Consider the following 6,832-nt stretch of genomic DNA (forward strand, 5'->3'; position numbering starts at 1 on the left):
ATTTTTGGCTCGAACCCTGCAAATGCTCCAAGCCGAATTGGATATCCGGTGAATGCTCTGTTTTTGTATTTCCCCACATCCGCGCGCATGCCCAAATATTTTTCAGCCATTGCTTCGGCGGTCCCCTGCAAATTTTATTTTTTTTGCTTCGGTCGGAGGATGCAAGGCTTGCTTCAATTCCTCTCGTAAATTTTCGCACAAAGAAAAAATATTACTTTGGTAAATCATACGAACATCTGTCGCTACAATAGATAGAAGGAGAAAGAAAGAAAAACCCTCGCGTTGGGTAAATCTTCCGGCCCGTTTCTAGGCCCACCTTTTCGAGGCCCGTATATAAGTGGCAGCCCCTCTTTACCTCCCAGGCCTACTGGACGAAAAAAAAAACATAACAAACTTCATCTTCCACCTCCCGCCTTCGCCATCTTGCTTCTGAACCCGAACCAATTCTTGAAGAGTCGGGTCGAATCAAGTTCTTGGAACGGGAATCTTGTCAAGATAACAACATTTCGCCAATGTAACTTCCTTTGTTTCTCTCTTCTCTTTCTTTGATCGATTCTTGGTTTGCTGCAGATTTCTTGATCGGTTCTTGTTTCTTGCCGATGAGAAATTGCAGGGAAGGGGAGGAAAGGGGCCTTCCCAGGCGTCGTATAGAACTGTCAGAGTGGCCCAGGAGCGGGGCGATTCCCAATGGGTGGCAAAGAAGTGCGGCTCCAGAGCACCGGAGCGGACGGGCGGACGGGCCAGCCAGCGTGGTGGCCGGGCAAGAAGGCGGGGCGGCCAGGAAAGGCGGCGGAGCTGCAGGGCAATGTGTTTGGGCTGCCGGGCAAGAGCGCCGGGCGGCCGGGCAAGAGGGCGGGGCAGCCGGGCAAGGCGGCGGGGCCGGCGCGGGGACAGGACACGAAATCCAGGACGTCTCCGGCGAGAATGTAGCGGGGCCTGATCGCCAAGACGGACGCAAGCGGAAGCTCTGGCCTGCGCCCGAGAAGAACTACCTTCAGATGATCCACCTCCGCGAGCTCGGGCTCGGAAGGCTCGCTAATGGCAGAAGCTCAGTGGTTTTCGAAGAGGGTTTCAAGAACATCGTTCTGAAGGTATTCTTCCCCTCTCCCCCTTCTTCTTCTTCTTCTTCTTCTTCTTCTTCTTCTTCTTCTTCTTCCTCCCCAGCTCTCTGTCTCGTCCCCCAGTTACTGAATGTGTTTCATTACATCTGCAGGGAGAGTACAATTTCAATGATTTTGCGAGTTACAATTTTGTACATCTAGAATTGCAACGAATGAGGCAGATCAAGACGATTCTACAAGCTGAAAATGTACTGATTACCCTTGCTGAATCAGGGCTGTGCGTAGCTTTTGACAGAGGCAAGCAATTTTCTCAACATGTCATGTTGGTTGGTAAAAACACTAGTGCATTTTAGGTCCTAATGTAAGAAACTGGTTGGGTTTTGTGGCCGCAGGTATAAACACCAGGCTTTGCGCTCTGAATAAACAAATAGATGATCGGATAATGAAGATCGAATGGGTTCCAAGCACAAGGTCGCTGATCCTAGTGTCTCATTTTATTAAATCAAGGTCGTTGGACATCAATTGCTCGGCAATAGATATAGAGTGAGTCTTTCTACTCTGCTACAACTGGTTTACAGTAATATGCTACTGATAGAACTGCTTTACAATCATCAGACGAATATCAAGTTTACAGTAATCATCATAGTGCTTGCTTATCTAGGAAGTACAGTAGATATAAAATCATGCCACTGATTGATTGGTAGCTTCACAGCAATCTTTTCCTGTAAAGGAACACACACTGCAGTCAAATAAATAGTTTTGTTGCAGTTCACCAACGCTAGATTTCAGATTTTTCTTTTTTGAACTTTAAATGACTGTAGGAGAGTTTCCTAGTCTCATTGTATTAAGCAAGCACAGTAAATGTGTAGGAGTTACATGATTTACAAAATACACACGGGGGGCACCGCCATGGGGGCTGCCCAAAGCAATAAATAAAAGAAGAGGAAGAACTCTGACAGCAGGCAAAAAAAGAAGGCACTTGAGCAGACCAAAGTCCTGCTTAAACCTCCTGCGCCAGGCACCCCCACAAAGACTTCCATGAACATGAGCCTGGCCCCTCTTGGCATGTGTCAACCATTCAAATCTGTCGTTTCCAGCCCCCCACGTTATTCCAAGTTTGCTCCATCACTCCCTAGCAAAGGTGCACGAGAAGATCAAGTTCTCTACAGTTTCATTGGATTGGGTAAGGCAAAGGGCGCAGCAGTCAGATCGCTGCGAGCCCGGTCCCACCACGTAATGCCTGCAACCTAACATATCTTTGGTGTTTAGGCCATCTGACAGTAGCAACCAAGCCAACACTTTCAGCTTCATAACGCACCTGGACCTCCAAATCCGTTTGAAGGGTTCCTGAATTGTCTGAAGAAATGTGTAGTATCAAGCAGACGTGTACCTAGGCCCCCAGTCATCAGTAGCCATAGTATTGATGCTAGTTTTGGCAGTCTCAAAGTGTAGTTGGGCCACCTCCTGGCGCACCTGAACTGACATTGGTAGATGTAAGCCTTCACCAAGCAAGTGCATCGTGAGAAATTGCTCGACAGTGGCATCTTCATAAACAGCATAAGAGAAAGCTCTCGGGTAGGCATCCGAGAGTATCTGCCCGCACCACTGATTCTTCCAGAAGAGAGTAGAAACAGAGGTGATCCCGCGTTAAATCGGCATAAGGGCATTAACTCTCTCCACCAAAATGATCCACATGGGCCCGCCGCGTGCGTTACAGAACTAGTGGAGTACGTGGACCAAATCAACTCGACCCATGGCACATCATGGTGATTGTAGAATTTGTCTAGGAACTTCAAGAGAAGTGCAGTGTTTAAGATCTTGGTGTCGGGGACCCCCAGCCCCCCTTTCTGTTTTGGTTTACACACCATCGTCCATGCAGCCAGCGAGTTTGAAGTTTCTCCTTGATCAGTTTTTCTTCTCCAGAGGCATAGGTGGTGTAGTTTGTCGAGAGGTATGCCAAGATCTTGGGAGGGATTCTAATAGAGCACATGGCATAAACTGCAAACGAGATCAGCATTGAGTCCACCAGCCTCAGTTTAGCACCATAGGATGCCATCGCTAGAGTAGATGATAATTTCCTTTCAACCTTTCAAACCAGCAGCATCAGATCTGTGACAGAGGGTTTTGTGGACGCCATCGCTAGATTTTAGATTTATCCCATATGTTGCTAGAATGTGAGCCACCATATTACAACCTCTAGAGCAAGTTACCTACAGTCAATAGACAGAAAATTCATGAGATGATTTTATTTATGTTGCAGTTCAATTAAGGAACACAATCCATACCGGCGTCGAAGGGTATTCCACGAAGTAGAGATTAAAGATGCTGACGATGTGGAGATGTTCCAAGATATTGAGAAGGCAGCAGTGATTTCATCACAGAACAACAATAGGTACCTGTATATAAATATGGTACAAAAAATAACTATACGCAATTATATATTTCTATAAGCTAAACAAATAAAAAAATGTCAGGTTGAAGTCTATCTCTATATTTGACTTGAAGGATTTCCGCATGGTCAGATCAGTACAGGTGGGAAATATGCAATCCTTCAAGAGAAGGTAATCTATTTTATTTCTGTTAGTTACTTAATTGCATCCTAGCTAAAGTGTCTCTTTGCAAAAATAAATATCATAGTTTCATACTGACTACCTTGCAGTCACAATATGCTGATCCTTGAGTACAGAAGGGATCAGTTCGGTCGCATTCCCATACAAGCATTCTCAATACAGGAAGGATCTGCAACTAAAAGTTACAAGATTCAGATCAAGGACACAATCGATGTCGATTACATTAACCTAATGCGAGATACACTAGTTCTCAGCCAGGCCAAGAAGCCACTCGTGATAAAAAAAGTAGGTATCATACGCCCCAATACATTAACTAGGTTCTATTATTATCAATATATCATTGAAGTACGATACTAAACTGCAGCTTTTCCTGGTTCAGTTATGCAAGGATAATAAGGACAAGCAACCATTAAAAGCTTCAACCTGTGGTGTCAAATTCTAGGCGATAATCTAATAATTATTGGATCGGCAGCTGAAGTTTCGATTTTCAATTGCAACGCTGAGCTTTTAACAGAGGTGCAATACCCTCCGCCCTTACAGCTGAAGCAATTTGCGATCAATGACAGTGCCAAGATCCTGATGTCTTACTTTGCACCTGCTCGAGGTAATATTCTTTTAACTAAACTAACCCTGGTTAACCCAATATCGGGTAGTTCTGAACTTATGATAATGACATTGTTATTGCAGGCTTTGAAGGTGCACTGATCAATGTAACTAATATTTGCAACGGGAAACGGCTAGCTGAAATCAGTGACAACCAAACTGGGCTTACTGCTCAAACTGGGGAGCCTCCAGTAGCACACACAGTTGCTGAGGCCCTGTCAGGGGTAACCGCCATGTTCTATGATGAGACGAGAAAAGAAATACTTACTGGAAATAGGTATGGAATGGTCAATGCGTGGGCCCGAGACATATAGCGTAGGTGACTAGAAATGGCAAATCTTGCCAATGGGTTGTTTTGTTTTTGTTACCTTTTCTGGAACCTGACTGAAATGTCAAGTCCGGATGCTGTAAGAATGTTGGTGGCTCAGCCTGAACTTCCCTGAACATGCTTCCAGTAGAATCATGTTCCAAAATTATGATTTACTTTTGCAATTTAGTTTGTTTGATTTTGCAATGTTTGGATGCATGAGGCAGACAAGGCAATATCTTCATGAGAGAAAAATACGCTCATGCTGCAACATGTAGGATTCTACAAAAAGAAGGCATTTACAGAAAAGTTAGAGAAACGAAATGAGAGAAAAATACGCTCATGCTGCAACATGTAGGATTTAAGAGTTGGTAACTGGATGATGTTACAGCAATCCCTGATTAGTTTCTTGCATATTTGTGGACGCATTAGTGTCTCCATTTTAAAATTGTATTTTTGTTTATTATGCAGGGTATGGGCTAGAATTACCCTCTGCTGCATTAGTAATTGGATGGTGTTGCTTTCGCTTCATTTAGTAAAAGTTACAACTCAGATTAAACTGGTGTTATATCATTCAATCATTAAGGATGTAAAAAATGAAGATGTAGAAGCTACTTTCAGATCAAAATGTTTACATCCAGGATGGTTAAAAAAATTACGTATGAGTGTTACATGTTTCTATCATACTGGATGTACAAAAAAAAGAAAGATTACATCCAGTTGGGATACTTGTCATGACCTGAAATAACTGTACTAGTATCGCTGATGTAACAGAAACTCATGCACGATGTAAAAATACTTCTGTAAAATAGACGCTAGTTACATCGCCATATTCAAGTATTAAGGGAGGAGGGTAGTCACAGCAAGACGATGAATGCCGTGCTGGGATTAATCCCCAAACACTTTTCATGTTTTCAGGCATAACTAATTTGAAAAAGACAAAGACACAAACCAGATGTGGATAACCAGCAGGCAGTACGTTTGGCATCGCTGCTCATGTGGACATTATGGCATAGGACTACATCTAAATTGTTTGAGTTCTAGATGATCCAGGGGAAGAGTTCAATCACTCACATCCCAGGGCCGGCGGATGAAGCAAGACACTGTGATACGATTTTTTTGGTCATGTAATAAAATACCTAAGCAAATATGAACACACGGACACATTCAGTAAGTATAGATATAGATAACCAGATCCGTCCAGAGAACCTAATGTAAACTGATTGTGGTGACGAAAGATTTAGCAGCGGGTTATATGATAACATCCAAACCAAACTACACTTACTCTTGATGACTAGCCTATTTGAGAAACAACAAGAGGTGAATCAGTATGTTTGCCGGCCAGCGTTAACAAAAAATCAAACGGAGGGTTAATAGTTGATAGTGTTGGGATCTCGGGAGGGGAGATGAAGGGAAGGAGCGAGAGATCTCACCCGCGGAGATGAAGGGGGCCATGACAGAGCGGTTGAGGAGGAACCCTCGCTGGAGACGGGCGTCAATGGGGAGACGGAGTTTGTCACCGTGTGAAATTTGGGGATTTTACGCACAGGCTGTGGTCAGGCACTCCACACCCATGGCGACCGAGAAGGAAGCACGACCCCGTCGATGTAGGAGTACATAGGAGATGACTGGAGGCGTCGGTCGTGGTCTGTATCGACGGCAGCCGGAGGGGCAGGGCGGATCTGAGCTCCGGCGGCCGAGGAAGATGTCGTCGTTGGCGGCGGCGGCGACACATCTCAACTGCACGATGGGGAGGACGGATCTGGTGACGGCGGCGGGCATCTCAACGGCAAGCCGCACGAGAGAGAGAGAGAGAGAGAGAGAGAGAGAGAGAGAGAGGCCGCCGGAGCGGACACCGGAGAGTGTGAGAGCGTGGGGGAGACGTGTGGTCGGTGATGGTCCGGTGGATTGCTTGCATCAGATCTTTTCTTTTTTATTTCTATTTTCACGACCATCCTTTCTTAGTTTTACTCAGTTTTTCCCTCATCTAACTTTGCTCACTTTTGCCCTTCTACACTGGTCCACGCCTCATAAAAGGTCAAACCGTGTCTTACCGTCCGGTCAAAGCCCTTTGACCGTCACTACTCCAGGTACGGGTAGGACCGACATGTAAGGCCGCATGTCGCATCGACGGCTCTTTCTTGCACACAGTCACGCGGGACCCACATTTTGGCTGCATGCATTATTGATTTCGCGTCGTCGGTTGATTCTACACAGTTTGCGGTTGACACATGGGATCCACCGGTATGCAAACCTGAATCAGCATCGCATGTTGTTTCCACATAAGTGAT

General features: G+C 45.2%; 1 long non-coding RNA gene across 2 annotated transcripts; it reads right to left on the reverse strand.

Annotated features, from left to right (window-relative positions):
- Positions 1-1,835: 1,835 nt before the first annotated feature.
- On the reverse strand, positions 1,836-6,461 carry LOC123183225 (uncharacterized). 2 transcript variants are annotated; one of them, XR_006492475.1, is made up of 4 exons: positions 5,975-6,461; positions 3,714-4,823; positions 3,347-3,457; positions 1,836-3,271 (listed from the first exon to the last, which is right to left on the reverse strand). It is a non-coding gene; the product is annotated as an uncharacterized lncRNA (long non-coding RNA). The 2 variants fall into 2 exon arrangements; XR_006492474.1 differs by having other exon boundaries at positions 1,840-3,271; positions 3,714-6,459.
- Between the last annotated feature and the right edge of the window lie 371 nt (positions 6,462-6,832).

Source organism: Triticum aestivum, chromosome 1D (genome assembly GCF_018294505.1).
Source record: "Triticum aestivum cultivar Chinese Spring chromosome 1D, IWGSC CS RefSeq v2.1, whole genome shotgun sequence".
In the NCBI taxonomy this organism is placed as follows: domain Eukaryota; kingdom Viridiplantae; phylum Streptophyta; class Magnoliopsida; order Poales; family Poaceae; genus Triticum; species Triticum aestivum.